General features: G+C 42.4%; 1 protein-coding gene across 30 annotated transcripts in view; it reads left to right on the top strand.

The window, feature by feature from the left end:
- Positions 1-27380, top strand: part of LOC106577623 (receptor-type tyrosine-protein phosphatase delta) — a 645315-nt gene that overhangs the window by 374007 nt on the left and 243928 nt on the right. For all 30 annotated transcript variants that reach the window (XM_014155859.2, XM_014155852.2, XM_045701361.1 and 27 more), the window contains exon 9: positions 4932-4969. The gene's annotated coding sequence lies outside the window, so the exon portion shown is untranslated. The remainder of the gene's footprint in view (positions 1-4931; positions 4970-27380) is intronic.

Here is a 27380-nt window from a genome sequence, read left to right as displayed (position 1 = left end):
GCAGCAGCTAGCCAGTAGCAGGCTAGCAGCTGTAGCTAGCTAGCTAACACCAGTTGGATGAAACACTAGCTACAAGCAAAGGAAGTTAGCTAGCTAGGTATATTTGGCTATGGAAGGTTGTCATATTGCTGAAGTCATCTGTGTAAACTATATCAGAGCACAAAACACATAATCTAGCAAACATCCTTGGCTGCTATATAACCAGTTAGCTAGCCAACTAGCCAGTAGCTACAAGCCTACGAGACTGTAACATAGCTGTACAGATCGAAGACCACAATTCAATGTTGACAATATATCCTAGCTAGCTACATTTTTCCATAAAGCATAGCTAGCTTTGGGAAACTGCCACACTGCTAACGTATAATACATGAAATAGGCATTGCTTCTCTAGCTACTCTGACATTATACAGTCAAACTGGCTAGCCAGCTACATGTGCAGCCACAACTGCTAGGTAGCCTACATTTCCTAAACCAAGACCAGCTTCTCACAACACAAACTGTAGCTGATAAAACAAATTGTCTTGCTAGCTATGTTGAATGTAAACCCGGCCAATTCACATGCAAGTACTTCATCGGCTGTGCATTGCAGTGAGTCTACAAATGTTAGTAGCTAATTATCTTGATCGACACACGAGACAAACACGTGCATGAATTCGGTACACTCCCTTCTCTGTCAAAGCACATTTCCTCATGCCATTTTAATGTGTGAAGTTACTTTTCAGTGTGTTCCCAAAAATCTGAACCCAGTAAAATACTTATTTTCCAGACATTGAAGTTTTAAAACTTTTTTATGTACTGTATTGTACTGCTGTGCTCTACTCAGGGACTTTCAGACATTTCACAATTTTACTGTAGCTCTGAAGTAGTGATGGGAGAAAAAACAGATACAGTTACATATCGGGATATTATGTTTGATGATATATCGTATTGTATCATTTGGACAATATCGCAATATTATTTTTGTGCTAGTTTACTGTACCTGCACTAAAGCTGCATTATTTTCCTTTCATAGCTTGTTCTCCATCTTTAAAAAAAATTAGAAGCCAATTAGTTTTCAGCACTTTTATTTCCATGAATGATCAAAACTCGTTTTCTCATGGCTCTCTCTTGTCCCTCTGCAGCAGACATATGGCGAACATAGAATCGCATTAAAATCACACTATCAAATTGCAATACATATAGAATCGTGAGAATTGTAATACATATCGTATCAGCACTTAAGTATCGTGATATTCTTATCGTGAAGTCCCTGGTAATTTCCAGCCCTCCAGCTATTTATTTTTTACATTTACATTTTTTTGTCATTTGGCAGACACTCTTATTCAGAGCGGATTACAGTTAGCTCATTCATCTTAAAATAGCTAGGTGAAATTCAAGAGCTTGAAAATGAGGTGACAAGTTGAATCAGGTGTTCTAGCTCTGGAATAAATCAATTACATGGAATGGGGACCAGACAATATCTTAACCAAGCATGGACGTCTAAGTTTGGGCTAAATCAAGGCCAGTGTGAATCAGACCAAATCTGAACCGAACATAGACGTCTATGAATGGTTCAGAATTGGTCCGAAGCAGACAAAAATCAACATCCGTGGGCGAGATTCCCTAAAAACACACCACTTCGATACAGCTAGGACTTTTTCATAGCAGGTTATGAGAATTAACATATCAGGTTTTCCAGCACACAGCTTTTACCAACTATAGTAGCTATGGCTATTGTACTTCAAACAATGTGCATGCAAGTTGCTTAGGGTTCAATCCTTCTCAAACAGCCTAATTCATACTCTACAGAGAAATAATGGACTTTACAGTGTCCTGCTATTAAAATAATGTCGGAAGTTTACATGCACTTGTTTTTCAACCACTCCACAAATGTCTTGTCAACAAACTATAGTTTTGGCAAGTCGGTTAGGACATCTACTTTGTGCATGACACAAGTCATTTTTCCAACAATTGTTTACAGACAGATTATTTCACTTATAATTTGCTGTATCACAATTCCAGTGGGTCAGAAGTTTACATACACTGAGTTGGCTGTGCCTTTAAACAGCTTGGAAAAATCCAGAAATGATTTCACGGCTTTAGAAGTTTCTGATCGCATGGCTTTAGAAGCTTGGTCGCAAATGGGTCTTCTAAATGGACAATGACCCCAAGTATACTTCCAAAGTTGTGGCAAAATGGCTTAAGGACAACAAAGTCAAGGTATTGGAGTGGCCATCACGAAGCCCTGACTTCAATCCCATAGAAAATGTGTGGGCAGAACTGAAAACGCGTGTGCGAGCAAGGAGGCCTACAAACCTGACTCAGTTACACCAGCTCTGTCAGGAGTAATGGGACAAAATTCACCCAACTTATTGTGGGAAGCTTGTGGAAGGCTACCCAAAACATTTGACCAAAGTTAAACAATTTAAAGGCAATGCTACCAAATACTAATTGAGTGTATGTAAACTTCTGACCCACTGGGAATGTGATGAAAGAAATACAAGCTGAAATAAATATTCTCTCTACTATTATTCTGATATTTCACATCCTTAAAATAAAGTGATGATCCTAACTGACCTAAGACAGTGAATTTTTACTCTGATTAAATGTCAGTAATTGTGAAAAACTGAGTTTAAATGTTTTTGGCTAAGGTGTATGTAAACTTCCGACTTCAACTGTATATATAGAGATAGGGTGTTCATATTTTTTAGATATACTGTAGGCCTATTGTAAATGTGTGGTATTCTAACTTCACTAAATGTATTGCCAAAATAAATACAAATACACACAACTTTAAGCTACATATTCATTTGACAGAGGTAGTGAACTGCCCATTGATCAGCACAGCAATTGATAAAGCAGGACTATGTTCGCAAAACAAGTGTTTCTGAGTTTGTGTCAATATTACACAGGTAACCTAACGGTTAAAGAAATCAGGGATGCAGACAGGCTTTATAGACCTCCAACACACCACCACATGTTGTTATGGTGGGCACCTACTGAACCAAAAAATATGTTATGAAATATATGACCCCCCCGGACCACCCTCCAACCATCCTCACATACTATGTGCCCCCTCAGATCTTTTGGGGTGCACGATGCCCCTGCTGGCACAGGTCTATTTCAAGGGAAGATACCTCTCTCACAGCTGCCAGACTCCGTTTTGTGGGGCTCGTGAAATTGAAGATTGATTTTTGCTGTGTCGCCGCCGCTGCCGTGCACGCCCTCGTAGCATATCAGCACACAGGAAACAGATTTATTTCAACCCTATTTGTGTCTCAAAGCAGGCACCCTGCGGGGTCCTGATAGTGCCTTGGAGGCCCCATTCGTGCCCAATTATTAGTTATAAATCATAGACGGAGTCAGGACCCGATGGTTGGCCCTCTCACTGCCTGCTGATCACAGGGGTGCTACAATTAATCTTGAGCGACATTCCTTGTTGTCATGGCGCCACCAGTCCCAAAGATAGGATCTGTTTTTGAAGAAATGATCAAACCTGTTGATTCAGTCAAGCCTTTTCCTCCAACCCCTCCCCTATCCTATCACCTCCCTGTTTCTGCAATCCAACTGGTGCCACTGTATGTAGAGTGCCTCCACTGGCGAATGCTTACTGACCTTTCGCAGACAGCAGCTAGTCATCAGTCAAATTAGAGAGCATCTATTATCAACAGTAGGGGAGAGCAGATGGTTGGGTTGTTTCAAAATGGGCCTTTCACGCATTTAAGCAAAAAGTAGCATTTTGGCTTGACTGATTTCCAAGAAGCAATTTGTATAAATGTATGTATGCATATGTATCAATAATTAAGTGTATTTTCAATCACTCACTGAAAAATGGACTATATCGATGGTTTCTTTTGAAAACGTGATGAGTTTTTGTCCTGGTATTTCTTGGGACATCTTGTGAATCTTTGACTGATTAGGGGAACTATTGGACCTTTGATGTTGCAAGAATAAGGTGTATTGCACTGAAATGTTCTGACAGCAGAGGCAATTCCATTGCTTCATTTGTAAAAGCGATACCCCTGTTGGCTGGCTGAAAAAATTGGTCAACTGATATAAAAAAATATACAATAATTTAAAACCAAGCCCCAATTCCTTCAAGCATTTCCCCAGTACAGTGGATGTGTATATGCAGTAGTGTTATATATTAAATGACCATTTCTCCTCAACGTCATAAATTCCAACCCTCGCCACTTCGACAGTAGCCACTCACAGTACTTTTGGCCTTCATTAACTCTGCAATCATACGCTCCAGACAAAATCTATTGCGTTGGCAACGGTGCAAAACCCCTACTTTATCTCTCTACTGAAAAGAAAGGGGGAACGCATCATACAAATATCCTGTTTATCAGAAGTAGAACTCATTTTGTTTCTCTGACCGCAAGTGAACCGCAGATTAATCTAGGAGACCTTGAGTACCAGTAAATGCACACAATCTTGCAATGCTCCCGAGCCACAATCTCTGACCTTTTGATTTTAATTAAGCAGCCACTAAAATAAAATTGTCTCGGTGCCCCCCCCCGTAAGTACCCCACTCTGCCTTTGCTCAATAAACTTTTTTCCCCAGTGAAATAGATGGGAGATAATCCACATTGGAGCAGTGATTGAATATTGCCGTGGGAAGTTTTTAGCATGGCGGAATTAGGAGGCGTAAGTGCAGACACATATGCCTTCCAAGTGTAATCTGCTCGTAATAAATGATTTGCCCTTTACTCTGTACAAAGCAATGAACACAAGTGTTGGATTTAGTTGGAACTAAATTCTCACTGCTGAGGTTCAGTACGATTCACAATGTGTTTTGTTGATTATGATTGAGAAATCGTGTAAGTTCCCATGTATACATTGAGTCATGAGACAACATTTCATTCTACCTAACCAAGTTTCATATTCCCAGTTGAACAATAGAGTTTGAATTATTTGTAATCAAATGTGTCTTGTCTGTTATCTTGCAGCTCTTGAATCATTGGGACAGTTGCTTGGGTGCTGAAAGGTAGGCTTTTGTGTTTTGTCACGTTTGTGTGGAAGTGATCTCAGATGCAATTTGTGGACACACATCATGATGGTCCATAAGTTACACTGATTCTGTCAGAAACGTCAACCTTTGGTTGACATTAAATTAATTAGAAGGACTCTTAGAGATGGACAAAAATGGTGTGAGTGAGTGTGTGAGTGTGTGAGTGTGTGAGTGAGTGAGTGAGTAGTTGGGGTGTGAGTGAGTGAGGATGTGTGTGGCAGGGGGCTGTGTGTGTGTGTGTGTGTGTGTGTGTGTGTGTGTGTGTGTGTGTGTGTGTGTGTGTGTGTGTGTGTGTGTGTGTGTGTGTGTGTGTGTGTGTGTGTGTGTGTGTGTGTGTGTGTGTGTGTGTGTGTGTATGTGTGTGTGTGTGTGTGTGTGTATGACATCACATGCTGTGCTCCAGTGAAAGTAACACTGTTGTATGTTGGTTGGACACATTTTCAACCTCCATCATATCCCAGCAGTTATGTTATTTTTTTTACAATAGAGGCATATTGTGCCATTTTACAGTAGCTGCATTTATTTCTTCACTTGAATTGTCTGTGGACTGCATTTGTGCTGGCACAGGCATAATGGAAATCTTAGAGGGTAGAGAGAGAGAGAGAAAGAAACAGAAAAATAGAGAGAGAAAGCCCACTGCTCTTTTTTCAATTCTGTTTAATTGTCATTGTGCAAGAGATCAGCATGCCGCTTTAGCAGTCGCTGAGTTCTGCCCAGCCAATAAGAACTTGCGCTCAGCCGCGTCTGACAGTGATAAATGGCGCTGCGGCCGTCTCCCTCGCCCATCGTTCCTGTTAGCAACTGAGCAATGCATTGTGGGAACGCGCAGAAGACTGGCACGGCTGCGGAATGGGCCTTCGGCCCTTTCATTAATAACATGGATGCACTTAATGACACGTGTGTGAGGGTGCTTTTGTTTGTGTGTATGTGTGTATTAACTTTACACAAATTGAGGGAACCTGTGGCCATAAGTATTTGGCCTTTGAATGTGCCAGTTCATTTTTGACTACTGCTACACCGCAATATTGCGTTGTTTGGTTTAAGATGGTGAATTTTATGTTATTTTTTTATGAAAACCCTCTTTAAATATGACATTCTGTCAGTCAGACAATCCATGAATTATTGTTTTTTTGTTGATGTTGAATGGAAGTCAAACACCTTACTGTGGTGATTAACCCACTGAGCTGAGGAGTCCATTGAACCTCTGTGAAAGATTCAACAGTAAACATTAGAACCGGTGCTTCAGTAAAAATAAAAGTTATTAGCCGCAAAAAAAGTGTTGCCATTTTACTGTTGAATATCAGCCCATAGCCTTGCTTTTATTGATCTTATAGAATTCTCTCTTCAAAATGATATCCAAGATATATCTTATTTTAGGATATTAAGACAATTCATACAGACAGTTTTATAAGTCATTATTACACGTAGAATAACAACAACTCTTTACATCAAGGTTCACTTAAGATAAATTATTTAACATTTTAGCAGACACTGTTATCCAGAGCGACTTACAGTAGTGAGTGCATACATTTTCGTACTTTTAAGTACAGGTCCCCCAATGGGAATCAAGCATTGCAAGTGTCATGCTCTACCAACTGAACCACACAGAACCGAAAGTGTTAATAAGCATTAAAAATGTTACTCTTTGCAAAATGTTCAATTGTGTCATTTTACTGAAATGGAACATATATCTCGGGAAACTGTATAGGCTAAGTAAGGTATTGAACTCCCTTAACCTATTTACAGTTGAATTCAGAAGTTTACATACACTTAGGTTGGAGTCATTAAAACTTGTTTTTCAACCAATCCACAAATTTCTTGTTAACAAACTATAGTTTTGGCAAGTCGGTTAGGACATCTACTTTGTGCATGACACAAGTCATTTTTTCCAACAATTGTTTACAGACAGATTATTTCACTTATATTTCACTGTATCACAATTCCAGTGGGTGAGAAGTTTACATACACTAAGTTGACTGTGCCTTTAAACAGCTTGGAAAATTCCAGAAAATGATTTCATGGCTTTAGAAGCTTCTGATAGGCTAATTGACATAATTTGAGTCAATTGGAGGTGTACCTGTGGATGTATTTCAAAGCCTACCTTCAAACTCAGTGCCTCTTTGCTTGGCATCATGGGAAAATCAAAAGAAATCAGCCAAAACCTCAGAAAAAAATTGTAGACCTCCACAAGTCTGGTTCATCCTTGGGAGCAATTTCCAAACGCCTGAAGGTAACCCGTTCATCTGTACAAGCAAATGCACCCAAGTATAAACACCATGGGACCACGCAGCTGTCATACCGCTCAGGATGGAGATGCATTCTGTCTCTTAGAGATGAACGTACTTTAGTGTGAAAAGTGCAAATCAATCTCAGAACAACAGCAAAGGACCTTGTGAAGATGCTGGAGGAAACAGGTACAAACGTATCTATATCCACAGTAAAACGAGTCCTATATCGACATAACCTGAAAGGCTGCTCAGCAAGGAAGAAGCCACTGCTCCAAAACCGCCATAAAAAAGCCAGAATGCGGTTTGCAACTGCACATGGGGACAAAGATCGTACTTTTTGGAGAAATGTCCTCTGGTCTGATGAAACAGAAATAGAACTGTTTGGCCATAATGACCATTGTTATGTTTGGAGGAAAAAGGGGGACGCTTGCAAGCCGAAGAACACCATCCCAACCGTGAATCACGGGGTGGCAGCATCATGTTGTGGGGGTGCTTTGCTTCAGGAGGGACTGGTGCCCTTCACAAAATAGATGGCATCATGTGGAAGGAAAATGATGTGGATATATCAAAGCAACATCTCAACACATCAGTCAGGAAGTTAAAGCTTGGTCGCAAATGGGTCTTCCAAATGGACAATGACCCCAAGCATACTTCCAAAGTTGTGGCAAAATGGCTTAAGGACAACAAAGTCAAGGTATTGGAGTGGCCATCACAAAGCCCTGACCTCAATCCCAAAGAAATTTGGGGGCAGAACTGGAAAAGCGTGTGCGAGCAAGGAGGCCTACAAACCTGACTCAGTTACACCAGCTCTGTCAGGAGGAATGGGGAAAAATTCACCCAACTTATCGTGGGAAGCTTGTGGAAGGCTACCCAAAACGTTTGACCCAAGTTAAACAATTTAAAGGCAATGCTACAAATACTAATTGAGTGTATGTAAACTTCTGACCCACTGGGAATGTGATGAAAGAAATAAAAGCTTAAATAAATAATCGCTCTACCGTTATTCTGACATTTTACATTCTTAAAATAAAGTGGTGATCCTAACTGACCAAAGACAGGGAATCTTTACTCTGATTGAATGTCAGAAATTGTGAAAAACTGCGTTTAAATGTTTTTGGCTAAGGTGTATGTAAACTTCCGACTTCAACTGTATATATTTCCTCTGTGTGGTACTATCTTGCTGTAGTGAGAAGATGTTGAAACAGGCTGAGGTAGTCGAGGCATAATTAGTAATCTGCCGTGGACACGTCAGCTCATGTTAGTGTTTCACTTTTAATTCCTTTTGTCTGTTCTCCGCCGCTAGCCTTTCCCCTCGTTTCGTGCAGCCGTGTGTGTGTGTGTGTGTGTATTTGTGTGAGGTTCCTCTATGCACCTGTTTACCATTCCCGTTTCTGCTTTGGCCTCCTGCTTTTTGTCCTTCCTCTATTTTGGATTTATAAAATGGAGGAAATGTTGAATCAGGTTGGAGACTCATTCATCGCAGTAATGTGTGGACCAGACGGCGGGCTAGTCAGCCGTGCGTGTGTATGAAAGAGTTGGTGTAGCTGTGTCAGTCTGTATTGTGAATATAAGACTCTTGATAAATACTGTATGTGCCTGTTTGTGTGATATAAAACTTGCGTATGGGAGTGTGTGTATCATGTGTGTCATCCAATGGTGTGTCCACATGTGTGCATGTCAGTTTGTGTGCATGCCTTGGGAGGAATGTGTGTATGTGTATGCAAATACTGTGTGTGTGTGTGTGTGTGTGTGTGTGTGTGTGTGTGTGTGTGTGTGTGTGTGTGTGTGTGTGTGTGTGTGTGTGTGTGTGTGTGTGTGTGTGTGTGTGAGTGAGTGAGTACACATGTGTATGTACTGTGTGCGTTGTGTGTGTGTGTGTTGTGTATGTGTGTAGATGTGCGTCTCAGGCAGGGGCGATGTGATATGAAGGCAGATGAAAGGTGCTTTGAGGGAAACCCATAACACTCCCTCTCTCACCCTCTCTCTCCATTCTCTCTCTCTCTGTCCATCCTCTCCCAGTCCACATCTCTCTCTGTCTATCTCGCTCACCCTCACTCCCACCCTCCCCATCTCTCTCTCTCTCTCCATTCTCTCTCTCTCTGTCCATCCTCTCCCCATCCACATCGCTCTCCACAATTCTCTCTGTCTCTCTCTCCCCCTCTCTCTCTCCCTCTCTCTCTCCCTCTCTCTCTCTATCACTCTATGGCTCGCCTCAGTGCCAGTGTTGGCTGAACTCTCACTTTCCCCAGATGCGCGGTTGGCAGGGCTGTACTGAAGGACGACACATCAGGCATGTGAATTAGTCTGGAAGAGGGAGGGGAGACATCCCTAGAAATCAGGGATTGCTCTGCCCATGGATTAAAGGCTATATTAGGTACATGTGACACATCAGTCAGTGTATAATGCAATATCACACACCATATGGGTTGTTATTGGGTTATTACATACTTATTCATGTGTTATTACATGCTTATTGATGTGTAATAACATATTAATAAACACTTTGAGGTGTTATTAGCTCAGGTATGTCTTTAGAGATGGGACTCGTATTAATAGTATGATGTGCCTGAGGTGATTGAATGGTAATATAACTTGCAAAGTTTAACAGTTTTGAATCCATTCATTTTAATTTGTGTTAGTTTCTGTATTTATTTCATCTTTATCAATCCAGTGAAGCATCTTTGTGATCAAGTCAATGGTAACAGCCTTTGTAAAGGGTAACTAATTTTGGTAAAACTTTGTAAAGTTTTACCAAATCCACCTTGGCAAGATACCATCCATTTTCTGTTGGTTCTCTTCTGTCACACTACTCTACTCTAAGATGGAAGCACAACTTAGTCCAACTGAGCAGTGGGGTTCAGGTGTGACTTGCAGTATGGGTTGCTGCCGGCGGCCATTTTAGCTAATACTATCTCAGCTGTAACACATGGCTGACGGATGATAGCTGTTGTTCCTTTTTCGGTTTGTCACGCTATGTCGGCCCAATAGAGGAGCGACACGGGGCTATGGACACATATTGCACTGTGTATGGTGTTGCTGTGTTGTAATGTTGTTTTTTAATCCACTTCTGCACAAATGTAATGTGAACATTGTTATAGTATAGGCTTATGCCCATATTGCTGCACCGACAAGGGTTGTGTAACAGCATTGAGAGAAGCACACTTGTGAAATTACATAACTCAGTTTCTGGGTTAGGGTTTCTATGTATTAGCAGTTGTGGGCACATTACAGTCCTCGACAACAGACACAGCAATGTCCTCATCTCCCTTAGGGCATGTACGTTAGGTCACTTCATTATGCTGTTGAGCCCCTATCATTGCTGTTCACTCACACTCATAGATACACAGAAAGAAACAGAGAGAGAGAGAGAGAAAGAGAGAGACAAACAGACAAATGGATATACAGATAAATAGTTTGTGTAAATATAACTATAAAAAAGTGTGTACTCTGTAGAAATGCTAGTGTCTGAGATTAACTATCATTTGGGTCATGATCATTAACAAACTAACTTGAAACACAAATCCGTTTGTGCATTTTTATTTGACTATTGTCTCCATTCCAGTCTTGCTCTTACTTGTAATTTCAAAACTACTCCTCTCAATGGACCCAAAGCTATTTAACCAAATCAATGAAGCATGAATTAATTCACCTTTTTTAAATGGAATTCTCACAGATTGAATGTTGAATACACTCTTCCTCCATGTTAGACTCTGTGTTTTCATTCCAAATGGAACCCTATTTCCTATAGGGCACTTCTTTTGACCAGTCAAAAGTAGGGCACTATGTAGGGAAAAAGGTCCCATTTAGGACACGGTCTGCATATCTCAAATGTGCCCGACTCCCTCAAACCAGAGCAGAATTGTCTAATTGTAATTCACTGGCCATTGTTTGGAGAGGTTGTGTGGCTTGTTTGCTATTGATTTACTGAGCACAAATCAGAGCAATTGTTTTGAAGTATGCAGGGAAATCAATACCCCTAGCTTAGGGCTGGTCTTTACTGCATGCCTCTCAATGGCTCCAATTTATGTTTTAATTATGATGATCTACTCAGAAGTTTGAAGCCCGTCATCGGTTCTCCGACTTTACCTCGTAATTAGCCTTAACATGGCTGGGTGTTACGTGCTGTACTTCATGTTGTCACGAACTGCATGTGGATTCGTTTGACTTATTGGCACTAATCACACCTCTGTAAGTCTCAAGAGTAGCATCTTGTTTATTGGATGGTTTATGATTGGAGAGGATTTATGCTAGACTGTTAATTTGTAATGAAATACTGTTGGGATCAGTGATGTCTCATTCTTGGAAGAGTGTCTGGTCCGGTCCGATATTCATACTTTGAAACACTTTCTGAATAAGGGCCCTGATTGTGGGTTGTGGAAGAAACCTTCTTTCAAATGAATTTGAGGAAAGCGTTTGACTGTCAGTGCTTAACAAGTAAGAGCTAGGGGATTTATACAGCAATGGGATGGCATCATCCAACATCCAACTCTGTTCACGTGGACGACTCTTTATGGTCCACCTGTCAATCATCGAAGGAGCTTATCAATATAGTAGGAAAACAACCATATAACTGTCATCTCCATCTTCACCTCCATCTCATTGGACAAGGTGGCTCTGAGACAGATTGTATACCCCCTCTATCTTTATTCGAGATAGCTTGTGCCATTAGGGTTGATTGCCCAACTCACTACTCTGCTGTGGATGTGGCTGCTGCTGGTTGAGCTGAAAGCAGTAAATTCTTTTGAGTCGTATAACTAAGATATATCAATAAAACTGCAGTAACTCTTACTCCTGCTTCTCACGGTGGTGTGTGTGTGTGTGTGGATGGTGGTGGTTTGGTGGGTGATTCGGTGTGTGTGTATTTGAAGGTAGCAGCTACTCTTCATGGTGTCCAGCAAAAATGAGGGTAGTAATATACATCATAATACAATATTTAAACATTAAAATACATTTTACAACAGATTTCACAATACATTAAGTGTGTGTCCTCCGGCCACTACTCTACTACAACACACAATGCAGGTGTATGTATGTGTATAGTGTGTATGTTATTTGTGTTTTTACCTGTGTGTGTGTGACTCTTCACAGTCCTCGCTGTTCCATAAGGAGTATTTGTATCTGTTTTTTAAATCAGATTTTACTGCTTGTGGGAGTTACTTGATGTGGAATAGAGTTCAATGTCGTCATGGCTCTATGTAGTACTGTGCACCTCCCATAGTCTGTTCTGGACTTGGGGACTGTGAAGAGACCTCTGGTGGCAAGTCTTGTGGGGTATGCATGGCTGTCTGAGCTGTGTGCTAGTAGTTTAAAACATTGCATTCAACATGTCAATACCTCTCACAAATACAAGTAGTGATGAAGTCAATATCTTCTCTACTTTGAGCAAGGAGAGACTGACATGCATACTATTAATGTTTGCTGTACGTGTACATTTAATGGTCAGCCGTGCTGCCCTGTTCTGGGCCAGTTGTAAATTTCCCATGTCCCTCTTTGTGGCACCTGACCATGCGACTGGGCAGTAGCCTAGGTGCAACAAAACTATGGCCTGTAGGACCTGCCTTGTTGATATTGTCGTTAAGATGGCAGAGCAGTGCTTTATTATGGACAGACCTCTTCCCATCTTAGCTACTGTTTACATTCCAGGGTTACTCCAAGCAGTTTAGTCTCCTCAACTTGCTCAATTTCCAAATTATTCATTACAATATTTAGTTGAGGTTTAGGGTTTAGTGAATGATTTGTCCAAAATACAATGCTTTTAGTTTTTTTTATATTTCAGACTAACTTATTTCTGGCCACTCATTCTGAAACTGATTTCAGCTCTTTGTTAAGTGTTGTAGTGATTTCACTCGCTATAGTAGCTGACGTGTGTAGTGTTGAGTCATCTGCGTACATAGACACACAGCATTTACTCAGAGCTAGTGGCAGGTCATTAGTAAAGATTGAAAAAAGTAAGGGGCCTAGACAGCTGCCCTGTGGAATGTCTGATTCTACTTGGATTATGTTGGAGAGGCCATTAAATAACACCTTCTGTGTTCTGTTAGACAGGTAACTCTCAATCCACAATATAGCAGAGGGTGTAAAGCCATAACATATACGTTTTTCCAGCAGCATAAAATGATCAATAATGTCAAAAGCCGCACTGAAGTCTAACAAAAAGCTCCCACAATCTTTTTATTATCAATTTCTCTTAGCCAATCATCCGTAATTTGTGTCAAAGCTGTTTATGTTGAGTGCCCTTCCCTGTATCTGGTCAAACACAATTTTTTCAAAAAGTTTACAAAGGGTTGGTAACAAGCTGATTGGTCAGCTATTTGAGCCAGTAAATGGTGCTTTACTATTCTTGGGGAGCGGAATTACTTTTGCTTCCCTCCAAGCCTGAGTGCACATACTTTTTTATAAGCTTAGATTGAAGAGATGGCAAATAGTAGTGGCAATATCGTCCGCTGTCATCCTCCGTAATTGTCCATCCAAGTTGTCAGACCCAGGTGGCTTGTCATTGTTGATAGACAACAACAATAAAAATCACCTCTTCCATACTCACTTTACAGAATTCCAAATTACAATGCTTGTCTTTCATAATTTGGTCAGTTATACTTGGATGTATAGGTTTGGCGTTTGTTGCTGGCTAGGGATGCACCGAGACGACATTTTTGACCAATACCGATATCTGATATTTTCCTTGACAAAAAACTTGATACCGATACCGATAACCAATATAAAAAAATGTTGCAGCCTTTTTAAGCATTCTAGTACAGTTAAATAGTGGAATCACACACACACACACACACACACACACACACACACACACACACACACACACACACACACACACACACACACACACTGACCTAAAATGTATTTAATGGCGTCATTACATTATCTACCTACGTTATATAGGTATGCGCATCAGCTTTGACATCGGTTTTGCACATCGGTGTTAAACTCGACATCGGGCCGATAACATTGCTGGCATTTTTAGCTAATATCAGCCAATTCTGATATGCTTACCGATATATCGTGCATCCCTATTGCTGGCATGTCATGCCTATGTTTGCTAATATTGCCAATGAAAAAAATAATGAAAGTAGTTGGCAATTGTTGTGGAAATTCTTACACAGGGACACTCGAAGTCAATCTTAAATGAACCATTGTTTATTGTCATCGCGCTGGAGAGGTTCCAACCAACGCAATGCACCATAGTACACATGTCAATCAGGAGCTCTGCCTGGGCAGACCCAGCAGTTGTATTATATACAGCTATACAGAGACAAGTTATACTTGCATGATTTAGCATAATGAATTAATCATTACCATTTTGTTTCATCCATGTGACAGACCATTACTGGTTCATAACATGTGACAGACCAATACCTCACGAGGCTTCTTTCTCTCTAAGCTGAGACCTTGAAACTGAGATATCTTTTGTTCGTTCTCAAAACAAGATCTGGGCATACTGACGAATTGCAGCTACTGATAGTGAGGATTTGCACAGTCAGTCACTTGCATGAACACAGAAATTGGTTTATAGAACAGCACATGAATCGAATAGAGACCTTAGTTATAAGAAAGGCACAAAGATAAAACTGTCCCTTACACAATATCAGTGGGTTTTGTGATGAATCTGATTCAATGAATGATGACACTGAGTTTTCCTTTTTGCCCATGATTTCATTTAAGGTGCTCCAAAGCTTTTTACTATCATTCTTTCAAATTATTTATCTATGTTTCATAGTATACAGTGTGTTCGGAAAGTATTCAGAACCCTTGACTTTTTCCTGACTTTTTCCCAGGTCGTTGTCCTGTTGGAAGGTGAACCTTCACCTCAGTCTGAGGTCCTGAGTGCTCTGAAGCAAGTTTTCATCAAGGATCTATCTGTACTTTGCTTCGTTCATCTTTCCCTCGATCCTGACTAGTCTCCCAGTCCCTGCTGCTGAAAAACATTCCCACAGCATGATGCTGCCACCACCATGTTTCACCGTAGGGATGGTGCCAGGTTTCCTCCAGACGTGACGCTTGACATTCAGAGTCATTAAGTGCCTTTTGGTAAACTCCAAGTGGGCTGTCGTGCCTTTTACTGAGGAGTGGCTTCCGTCTGGCCACTCTACCATAAAGGCCTGATTGGTGGAGTGCTGCAGAGATGGTTGTCCTTCTGGAAGGTTCTCCCATCTCCACAGAGGAACTTTGGAGCTCTGTCAGAGTGCTCAGTTTGGCTGGGCGGCCAGCTCTAGGAAATGTCTTGGTGGTTCCAAACTTCTTCCTTTTAAGAATGATGGAGGCCACTGTGTTCTTGGGGACCTTCAATGCTGCATAAATGTTTTGGAACCCTTCCCCAGATCTGTGCATCGACACAATCCTGTCTCAGAGCTCTACGGACAATTCCTTCATCCTCATGGCTTGGTTTTTGCTGTGACATGCACTGCCAACTGTGGAACCTTATCTAGACAGGTGTGTGCCTTTCCAAATCATTTCCAATCAATTGAACTTTACCACAGGCGGACTCCAATCAAGTTGTAGAAACTTCTCAAGGATGATCAAGGATGATCAATCGAGTCTCATAGCAAAGGGTCTGAATACTAATGTAATCTTTCAGCCAGATGTAATGCCAGTAGCCTGCTGAATCTCCCACAGTGGTACCGGGCCTGAAATAATTTGCCGCTTTTTGGAAACGTTCAGAGCTAGAATCAGTGCTATAAAATCAGTTTTCAGCAGTTCCGAGCTAGCCCTCCTAATGTCCTAATGTCCCCACATGGACTACGACAATGTGAGCCCCCGGCATCTGTCATAGAATGGTAGGAAGCAGCCATGCAATGTCCTGTACTCGTGCTCCGGGATAGCACAGGGTTTTTGCCCCGGGAACCGAGAGGTCTCTCGTTCAGTGTGTGTGCGCGTGCGTGTGTGTGTGTGTGTGTGTGTGTGTGTGTGTGTGTGTGTGTGTGTGTGTGTGTGTGTGTGTGTGTGTGTGTGTGTGTGTCAAAGTGGACCTGAACCTCTCACACAAAGTATACACCACACACTCAGCCTGTGAAGTTACTACAGAGTCTTATTGCAGTCGAGTCAATGGGCCTCTTGTGAAATCTGCAATGTTCCTTTAACAACAATGTTCTATTAACTTGTCATTGGCGAGAATGTAGTTTGTGATTTTTTTATTGAGTAGTGTGCCTATAAAGTAATGTTAATCAATGCCTTATACAGTATACCTAGTAAATGAGTGGTGTAGTTATAGATAATAACATAAGGTAACACAATTAGCTATATTAGGCTGTAATTGTTCAAATGTGGTATATGACAGTTAGGTAAAGAAATAGTTGTCTTCACACATTGCAGTAAAGCATTTGAGTTTGTGCCCAGAAACATTTCAAACATGCACTTTCACAGAAATATCCCAAGTGATTCTGTTTTACCCCAGGTACCTTCAAATACCAGCTTGGATATAACAGAGCCCCATTATGAGCTGCTTGTCCAGCCTCTAAAACTTCCCAGCTGTAACTTTGTACAGTGCAGGAAGAATCCTACAGTATCTGTCAAACAACAGCTGGCACCGGCAACGTGGTTCGGAGGCTACGGACGAGTGAATCATCTAAATCAAGACACTGACAGCACTTCAGCAAGCTGTGTTTCATAAGAGTCTGTCTCTTGTCTTTTATATGGAGAAATGAATGAAGGATCATGTTATTATGTCTCACATTTGGCTGGTAGAGGTGTCCTCCCTGTGGTGGCAAACACATTGGGAAGTTTGAAGGATGGTTTAATGGAAAAAGACAAACTGTTGGAATAGATGTATTCTCCAAAACAGTTCAGTTATCATAGACTTTTAAAGAATGAATGGTGACAGCTACCAAGGAAATGCATTGCATGTAATGCATTCAGGATATAAGCTCTCAAAGACCTTAGGAGTAGTTTCACTATTATACCACACCTGTTTCGTATTGTATCATGAATACATGTACAGCCATAATTCATTATAAAGGTCGCTTGGCGTGTCATGAAGGCTTATAAGTCTTTCTAGAACAAACTAAGTATTTTTTACACGAGGGCGGCTCAACGAATCAATCAAGTCTGGCAATCTACATTATCAATCAATCACTCTAGCCGGCCCGGTTCAATTCCAACCGAACACACCCCTCCTTTTCTCTGTCTCCCATATCCCCTTTGAAAAAGCTAGCCAGAGTGATTAACGATCACTATAGCGAGGAGACTGACCCTTCTTCCCTTCCTTCCTGCTTCGGACCTTCTCATATCCTAAAGCCGAGCACTGGGGGCGGAGCTTATCAGCTACAGGGGATCAGGCAATCTCTTCCACTTCAAACCGGGAGTCCATTGTGTCCGACCGCTGTCTGGATAATCTGTGTGGCTAGCCGACAGATCTGCCTCGCACACACACACACAGACATACAGGTTCACACGTTCACACACACACACATCTGATGGGGTCAAGCACAATAACGGGATCACGGGGAGAGATGGAGGTCCGGGTCTGGGGCTTGTTAAAGAAAAGGAGAGAGGGGATGGAGAGGATAGAAGCAGAGGGGATGAAAGAGAGAAGGGACTGGTATTAGGTGTGATTGAGCGCTTGTCAGGGGGTTTTGGCGAAACGGAGCTGAGCCGGCGATTAAGATGAGGGAGGAGATTGTGTGTTGGTACACACACGCATACACAAAACCATACACACTCACCAGTGGTGGTTGGTGCCGTTTAAGATGAGGGAGGACGATAAACATTTTTATGAGCATGGCCTTATTTCTATTACAGCATATTGGATGACTGTCATTCATATTCCATTCACCCAGCTCAATGTAACATCGATAGGTTTAAGCTACTACATTATACTCAAATGTTCCCTATACAGATCATGAGGTTGCTACAACCTAGCCTACGAATGATAGTTTACAACGTAGGTGCACAGGTTGAGATAAAAAAAATGTTTAGTCAAGCTGACAAAGTGACACATTCAATACCACCTTGCACACTCTTGCCTGCATCTATCTGATCTAGGGTGTAATAATTAGTCCAACAGTTGCAAATTGGACAAATTCAGGTATGTTTATCCCCGTTTCATTCCGTTTGCTTCCATTTAAGAAATGTTTTTCAACAGAATCGGCAGAATGAATACACCCCTGATTACACGCAAACACAGTTCACTTTCACAGCAGCCACATACAAACAGTATGAACATTTTGCTCATTGTATAATTCCTTCTCGCATCTATATGCTCCCCTCCTCTCACCTTTTCCCTTCCCTTGTGGACTTCAGTGTACAACACATCAGTTGTCTGTGACCAGGCAAAAAAAAACTTTCCAAGCCAAACCTTTATATCATAACCGCTAACTGCAAAACACAGCTTACATCGTTGTCACCATATTAGCTAACGACATTAGTAATGTCAAAGTCAACATAGCTACTAGAATTAACGCAGTATTATAAACTGGGTGTTTTGAGCACTGAATGCTTATTGGCTGACAGCCGTGGTATATCAGACCGTAAACCACGGGTATGACAAAACATGTATTTTTACTGCTCTAATTACGTTGGTAACCAGTTTATAATAGCAATAAGGCACCTCGTGGGTTTGTGGTACATGGCCAATATACCACCGATAAGGGCTGTATCCAGGCACTCCGCATTGTGTCTTGTATTAGAACAGCCCTTAGCTGTGGTATATTGGCCATTGCTTAAGTATACCCGCTACAATCATGCAGTACAGAGTACAGTCAGCAAGATGTTTAGCAGTTACACCGGCGGGCAATAAATTAATAAAACCAAAAGCTTACATTGACATGGAAGAGTTGCCGTGTTGGATAACCATAGCCAGCAAGTAAATTAGCATCCCTTTATCTGAGCCGGGTGTTTGAGTAGGCTAAACCAGCTCGCTGCATTCACTAGCTAAGTAAGTGAAATTGAAAGGGAAAAAAATACAAGGAAATATAGCTATATCTCTCTTTCTTGTTTCTCCTTCATTTTTGAAAAAAATAATTTGTTCAAAACTGTTCAACTGTTCTCTTTCTCTCTCTTTGTGTCAACTACTCACCACATTTTATGCACTGCAGTATTAGCTAGCTTTAAATTATGCTTTCAGTACTAGATTCATTCTCTGATCCTTTGATTGGGTGGACAACATGTCAGTTCATGCTGCAAGAGCTCTGATAGGTTGGAAGACTTCCTCTGGAAGTTGTCATAATTACTGTGTAAGTCTATGGAAGGGAGTGAGAACCATGAGCCTCCTAGGTTTTGTATTGAAGTCAATGTACCCAGAGGAGGACGGAAACTAGTTGTCCTCCAGCTACACCATGGTGCTACCCTACAGAGTGCTGCTGAGGCTACTGTAGACCTTCATTGCAAAACAGTGTGTTTTAATAAATTATTTGGTGATGTGAATATTTTTAGTATAGTTTTATCTAAAAATGATATGGAATTCAATGAGGAGGATGGTCCTCCCCTTCTTCCTCTGAGGAGCCTCCACTGACACACACTTTCTCACATTACACACACACACACACACACACACACACACACACACACACACACACACACACACACACACACACACACACACACACACACACACACACACACACACACACACTCAAACGCAACAACCAAACACAATTACCTTCAACTACCTTATAAAGTTAATTAAATATACCACCAAATTAAATGTCCAATCAAACAGCCCTGCACATTTAAAAAAATATATATAATATTTCACCTTTATTTAACCAGGTAGGCAAGTTGAGAACAAGTTCTCATTTACAACTGCGACCTGGCCAAGATAAAGCAAAGCAGTTCGACACATATAACAACACAGAGTTACACATGGAGTAAAACAAACATACAGTCAATAATACAGTAGAAAAATAAGTCTATATACAATGTGAGCAAATGAGGTGAGATAAGGGAGGTAAAGGCAATAAATAGGGCATGGTGGTGAAGTAAATACAATATAGCAATGGTAGCAATGGAATGGTAGATTTGACAGTAGATGAGTGTGCAAAGTAGAAATACTGGGGTGCAAAGGAGCAAAATAAATAAATAAGTAAATACAGTAGGGGAAGAGGTAGTTGTTTGGGCTATTTATAGATGGGCTATGTACAGGTGCAGTGATCTGTGAGCTGCTCTGACAATTGGTGCTTAAAGCTAGTGAGGGAGATAAGTGTTTCCAGTTTCAGAGATTTTTGTAGTTTGTTCCAGTCATTGGCAGCAGAGAACTGGAAGGAGAGGCAGCCAAAGGAGGAATTGGCTTTGGGGGTGACCAGTGAGATATACCTGCTGGAACGCGTGCTACGGGTGGGTGGAGCTATGGTGACCAGCGAGCAGAGATAAGGCGGGACTTTACCTAGCAGGGTCTTGTAGATGACCTGGAGCCAGTGGGTTTGGCAACGACTATGAAGCAAGGGCCAGCCAACAAGAGCGTACAGGTCGCAGTGGTGGGTAAGATATGGGGCTTTGGTGACAAAACGGATGGCCCTGTGATAGACCGCATCCAATTTGTTGAGTAGGGTGTTGGAGGCTATTTTGTAAATGACATCGCCAAAGTTGAGGATCGGTAAGATGGTCAGTTTTACGAGGGTATGTTTGGCAGCATGATTGAAGGATGCTTTGTTGCGAAATAGGAAGCCAATTCTAGATTTAACTTTGGATTGGAGATGGTTTATGTGAGTCTGGAAGGAGAGTTTACAGTCTAACCAGACACCTAGGTATTTGTAGTTGTCCACATACTCTAAGTTGAACCGTCCAGAGTAGTGATGCTGGATGGGCGGGCAGGTGCAGGCAGCGATTGGTTGAAGAGCATGCATTTAGTTTTACTTGTATTTAAGAGCAGTTGGAGGCCACGGAAGGAGAGTTGTATGGCATCGAAGCTCGTCTGGAGGGTTGTTAACACAGTTTCCAAAGAAGGGCCAGAAGTATACAGAGTGGTGTCGTCTGCGTAGAGGTGGATCAGAGACTCACCAGCAGCAAGAGCGACATCATTGATATATACAGAGAAGAGAGTCGGCCCAAGAATTGAACCCTGTGGCACCCCCGTAGAGACTGCCAGAGGCCCGGACAACAGGCCCTCAGATTTGACACACTGAATTCTGTCGGAGAAGTATTTGGTGAACCAGTCGAGGCAATCATTTGAGAAACCAAGGCTGTTGAGTCTGCCGATGAGGATGTGGTGATTGACAGAGTCGAAAGCCTTGGCCAGGTCAATGAATACAGCTGCACAGTCCTGTTTCTTATCGATGGCGGTTAAGATATTGTTTAGGACCTTGAGCGTGGCTGAGGTGCACCCATGACCAGCTCTGAAACCAGATTGCATAGCGGAGAAGGTACGATAGGATTCGAAATGGTCGGTGATCTGTTTGTTAACTTGGCTTTCGAAGACCTTAGAAAGGCAGGGTAGGATAGATATAGGTCTGTAGCAGTTAGGGTCAAGAGTGTCCCCCCCTTTGAAGAGGGGGATGACCGCAGCTGCTTTCCAATCTTTGGGAATCTCAGACGACACAAAAGAGAGGTTGAACAGGCTAGTAATAGGGGTTGCAACAATTTCGGCAGATAATTTTAGAAAGAAAGGGACCAGATTGTCTAGCCCAGCTGATTTGTGGGGGTCCAGATTTTGCAGCTCTTTCAGAATATCAGCTGACTTGATTTGGGAGAAGGAGAAATGGGGAAGGCTTGGGCGAGTAGCTGTGGGGTGCAGTGCTGTTGATCGGGGTAGGGGTAGCCAGGTGGAAAGCATGGCCAGCCGTAGAAAAATGCTTATTGAAATTCTCAATTATAGTGGATTTATCGGTGGTGACAGAGTTTCCCATCCTCAGTGCTGTGGGCAGCTGGGAGGAGGTGCTCTTATTCTCCATGGACTTTACAATGTCCCATAACTTTTTTGAGTTTGTGTTGCAGGAAGCAAATTTCTGCTTGAAAAAGCTAGCCTTGGCTTTTCTAACTGCCTGTTTATATTGGTTTCTAACTTCCCTAAAAAGTTGCATTTCACTGGGGCTGTTCGATGCTAATGCAGAACGCCACAGGATGTTTTTGTGTTGGTTAAGGGCAGTCAGGTCTGGAGAGAACCAAGGGCTATATCTGTTCCTGGTTCTACATTTCTTGAATGGGCCATGCTTATTTAAGATGGTGAGGAAGGCATTTAAAAAAAATAACCAGGCATCCTCTACTGATGGGATGAGGTCGATATCCTTCCAGGATACCCGGGCCAGGTCGATTAGAAAGGCCTGCTCGCTGAAGTGTTTCAGGGAGCGTTTGATAGTGATGAGTGGAGGTTGTTTGACCGCTGACCCATTACGGATGCAGGCAATGAGGCAGTGATCGCTGAGATCTTGGTTAAAAACAGCAGAGGTGTATTTAGAGGGCAAGTTGGTTGGGATGATATCTATGAGGGTGCCTGTGTTTACGGCATTGGGGTTGTACCTGGTAGGTTCATTGATAATTTGTGTGAGATTGAGGGCATCAAGCTTAGATTGTAGGATGGACGGGGTGTTAAGCATGTCACAGTTTAGGTCACCTAGCAGCACGAGCTCTGAAGATAGATGGGGGGCAATCAGTTCACATATGGTATCCAGAGCACAGCTGGGGGCAGAGGGTGGTCTATAGCAGGCGGCAACGGTGAGAGACTTGTTTTTAAAGAGGTGGATTTTTAAAAGTAGAAGTTAAAATTGTTTGGGTGTAGACCTGGATACTAGGACAGAACTCTACATGCTCTCTCTGCAGTAGATTATCATTCTATCTTGTCTGAAAATGTTGTAGTTAGGGATGGAGATTTCAGAGTTATTGGTGGTATTCATACACGGCTAAGACATCCGGGTTGGCAGAGTGTGCTAAAGCAGTGAATAAAACAAAGTTAGGGAGGAGGCTTCTAATGTTAACATGCATGAAACCAAGGTTTTTACGATTACAGAAGTCATCAAAAGAGAGCGCCTGGGGATTAGGAGTGGAGCTATGCACTGCAGGGCCTGGATTCACCTCTACATCGCCAGAGGAACAGAGGAAGAGTATAAGGGTGCGGCTAAAAGCCATGAGAATTGGACGTCTAGGACGTCCGGAACAGAGAGTAAAAGGAGCAGGTTTCTGGGGGCGATAAAATAGATTTGAGGTATAGTGTACAGACAAAGGTATGGTAGGATGTGAATACAGTGGAGGTAAACCTAGGCATTGAGTGATGATGAAAGAGATATTGTCTCTAGAAACATCATTGAAACCAGATGATGTCATCGCATGTGTGGGTGGTGGAACTGAAGGGTTGGATAAGGTATAATGAGCAGGGCTAGAGGCTCTACAGTGAAATAAGCCAATAAACACTAACCAGAACAGCAATGGACAAGGCATATTGACATTAAGGAGAGGCATGCTTAGCCGAGTGATCATAAGGGTCCAGTAAGTAGTGAGGTTGGTTGGGGTCACGGCGATTCAGACAGCTAGCCGAGCCATGGGTAGCAAGCTAGCAGAAGATGGAGGTCTGTTTTTTTAGCCACCCCGTGCGTTTCCGTCGGTAGATTAGTGGGTTCCGTGTGGTAGAGGGGACCAATCCAATTGTCAAAATAGTTCTAGGTATAGTGGCTCAAGAAGATTGTTCGATAGACCTGTTCAGATAGCTGTCTTGAGCATATCGGCTGCTAACGATTAGCGGGCCGCAGTTAGCAGATGGGCGTTCAGGATACACCGCGATGGAGGGGCCAGTTGAATAACTCCCTCGGGCAGATAACGTCGGAATTCCAGTCGTGAAGGCCCGGTGGGGCTCCTCATCGGCAGTAAAACAGGTCCGGATAGGTGATTGTAGCCCAGGAGTGGCTGATGGAACTCTTCAGCTGGCTAGCTCTGGGATAATTGGTGTTTTCTCCGGAATCGATGTTAGCCAATAGTCACTCGGATAGCAGCTAGTTAGCTGCAAGATCCAGGTGTAAATGTCCAGAGCTTGCGGTAGAAATCCGGGGATATGGAGAGAAAATAGGTCCGGCACCACATTTGGTGAGGCGGGTTGCAGAGAGTGTTTTGAAGTTGAGTTTTTTTTCAAAAGCCTATCTTTGTTTGTTGCTGGTTTTGTCTCCAATTCAGTCTTGCAGTTTTCTTTAGCTTTTTTCCAATGTACTTCACTCTAAAAATTCAACAACAAAAAACATAGGTCAAGGTACAAGGGGAGACTGTGAAAACAACATAACAACCATCTATTCACACCCTTTGTTGGGAGCAGACCTTGGTCCAAATACTATTCTAAATGTTTCAAATACTTTAAGCATTTGCTTTAATTTTAATCTGCGTAGAGTTTCAGATGGGTGGAATTAGCATTTTTTCGGACTATTCTATTAGTTAAATTGTGCCGAGAGAGAGAGAGAGAGAGAGAGAGAGAGAGAGAGAGAGAGAGAGAGAGAGAGAGAGAGAGAGAGATTATGATAAATAGTGGGGAAATTAAAAGGTCATAGGGCAAGCAGAACTCTAAGAGGAGGTGATGCACATTTTATGCCTGTGTATCCTGACAGCATGGGGCCAAAGTGTGATGCACAGCAACACACATGCACACAACCACACACACAGAGACCCTGCGAGGCAGTGTGGTAGGCAGTGACACATAGCTAATTCCTTGTCACACAGGCTGTCGGCAGATTAACCAGTGGATTACACCACAGACATTAGATGTGCACGGAGCGAAAGGGCACAAACACGGGAGAGGAGAAGAGAGGGAATGCTTTGGGGACAAATGTAGGTGAGGATGGGAGTGTGGCAAGAGAAATGAAGGAGAAAGAAAGGTGGAGAAGAGAGTGGAGGAGAAGAGAGGAGGGTGGGGGAGAAGAGAGGAGGGTGGGGGAGAAGAGAGGAGAGTGGAGGAGTAGAAAGGAGAGTGGAGGGGAAGAGATGAGGGTGGAGGAGAAGAAAGGAGAGTGGAGGGGAAGAGATGAGGGTGGAGGAGAAGAAAGGAGAGTGTAGGAGAAGAGATGAGCGTGGAGGAGAAGAGAGGAGTGTGGAGGAGAAGAGAGGAGTGTGGAGGAGAAGAGAGGAGAGTGGAGGAGAGTGGAGGAGAAGAGAGGAGAGTGGAGGAGAAGAGAGGAGAGTGGAGGAGAAGACACGAGGACATGGGAAAAGGGTAATGATGGCAAGGGAGATTGAAGCGGCGGAAAGAGCGAGACTGGAGCCGAATAAAAAATGAAGTGGGGAGAATAGAAAAGAAGAAAGTACAAATATGAAAAACTGATGAGGTAGGGGATGGAGGGGAATGGAGTTGAGGAAATGCAGATAAGAGGAGGAGTGGTAAGTGTAGTGCCTCCAAAATAGGAGGAGAGGATGGGAGGAGAACCGAGGACAAGAGGGGTGAGAAGGAGCTGTGAGCAGAGGGAAGTGGAAAAGAGAGTGCATGAAAAATTGCACAGAGAGAAAGAGTGGAGAGGAGAGAAGAGCGATGACAATGAGGGGACCATTGGAGATTGGAAGAGAGGAATGAGAGGGCAGGTGGAGGAGAGGAAAGTGGAAACTGGCATAAAGTACATTCAAAGTAGACGAGAGGAAATAGAGAAACACGCAGGAGAGGAAAAGAGGATGGTGCCATATAACATTGAAAGAAGAGACTAAGGGATGTTGAAGAACACCAGATGGAAAGTAGACAGAATGAAGGTGCTAAAAAGGGAGGGAGAAAGAAAGAGGAGTAGGAAATGCAATAGAAAAAATTCAACCCGTTGACATACTGGCCATGCTCTAGAAAGTTTATCCATTAACGTCAGTCCAGATTAAATCCAAAATGACCTATCAGTTAATCATGACGTCAATATGGGTATTATCTGGATTATACATTTTAAAAAAAAACAACATTTGGAGTGACGCAGAATATTTCATACGTAATGCTGCCACATAATACACTACATGACCAAAAGTATGTGGATACGTGTTCATCAAACATCTCATTTCAAAATCATGAGTATTAATATGGAGTTGGTCCCCCCTTTGCTGCTACTGTATAACGGCCTCCACTCTAGAATGTGTAGAATGTCATAAGATTTCTCTTCACTGGAACTAAGGAGCCTAGACCAAACCATAAAAAACAGCCCCAGACCATTATTCCTCCTCCACCATGCTTTACAATTGCACTATGCATTGGGGCAGGTAGTGTTCTCCTGGCATCCGCCAAACCCAGATTTCTCTGTCGGACTGCAGAAATCGTGTTTCAACTGCTCAAGAGTCCAATGACGGTGAGCTTTACACCACTCCAGCCGACGCTTGGCATTGCGCATGGTGATCTTAGGCTTGTGTGCGGCTGCTCGGCCATGGAAACCCATTTCATGAAGCTCCCGACAAACAGGTCTTGTGCTGACGTTGCTTCCAGAGGCAGCTGAGCGGCTGAGCCGTTGCTGCTCCTAGAGGTTTCCACTTCACAATAACAGCATGTACAGGTGACCGGAGCAGCTCTATCAGGGCATAGATTTGACAAACTGACTTGTTAGAAAAGTGGCATTCCATGACGCTCACTGAAAGTCACTGAGCTCTTCAGTAAGGCCATTCTACTGTCAATGTTTGTCTATGGAGATCGCATGGTAGTGTGCTTGATATTATAGACCTGTCAGAAATGGGTGTGGCAGAAATAGCCGAATACACTAATTTTAAAAGGTGTCCACATACTTTTTTATATATAGTGTATGCGTCCTTCTGATTGGCTTTTTACGGTAGTTATGCCATCTTTATCTTACCACATATTCACTTACCACATATTCAAATATTATTGACATTTTAGGTGTGCATATAAACCCACCCTGTCTAACCTTATGTAACGGCAATGTGGTCTGTCAAATAGATTATGGTCTGTGTTTGCAATGTGAAGTCTGGATCAGGAATTATGCTGTGTTGCGTAAGAATGCCAGCCTTGACTTTCAACATGTGAAACATGGCTCTGGTATGAGTACAGTGAAGCAATGATGATACTGTATGTAATAGATATGATAGGTTACGCATTTGGGCATGTATTGACATAAGCCTTGAGTACCCTCCACTCAACGGTAAGCAGTAGCTGGCATTTTTGGGACCAAGACCTAAAAGTTCATGGAATATGTTTGCATAATGCACTCATTCAGCAAATTTGCGAGGTACAGTTGAAAAATATGAACTTGTGTGCTAGCTAGGTAACCTGAAAGAAAAGTTTACAATTTAGAACTTTTCATTGATGGTTGTATTAGTAAGGCTCTATAATTGGGTGG

Source organism: Salmo salar, chromosome ssa18 (genome assembly GCF_905237065.1).
Source record: "Salmo salar chromosome ssa18, Ssal_v3.1, whole genome shotgun sequence".
In the NCBI taxonomy this organism is placed as follows: domain Eukaryota; kingdom Metazoa; phylum Chordata; class Actinopteri; order Salmoniformes; family Salmonidae; genus Salmo; species Salmo salar.
This window is presented reverse-complemented; position numbering and strand designations above follow the sequence as displayed.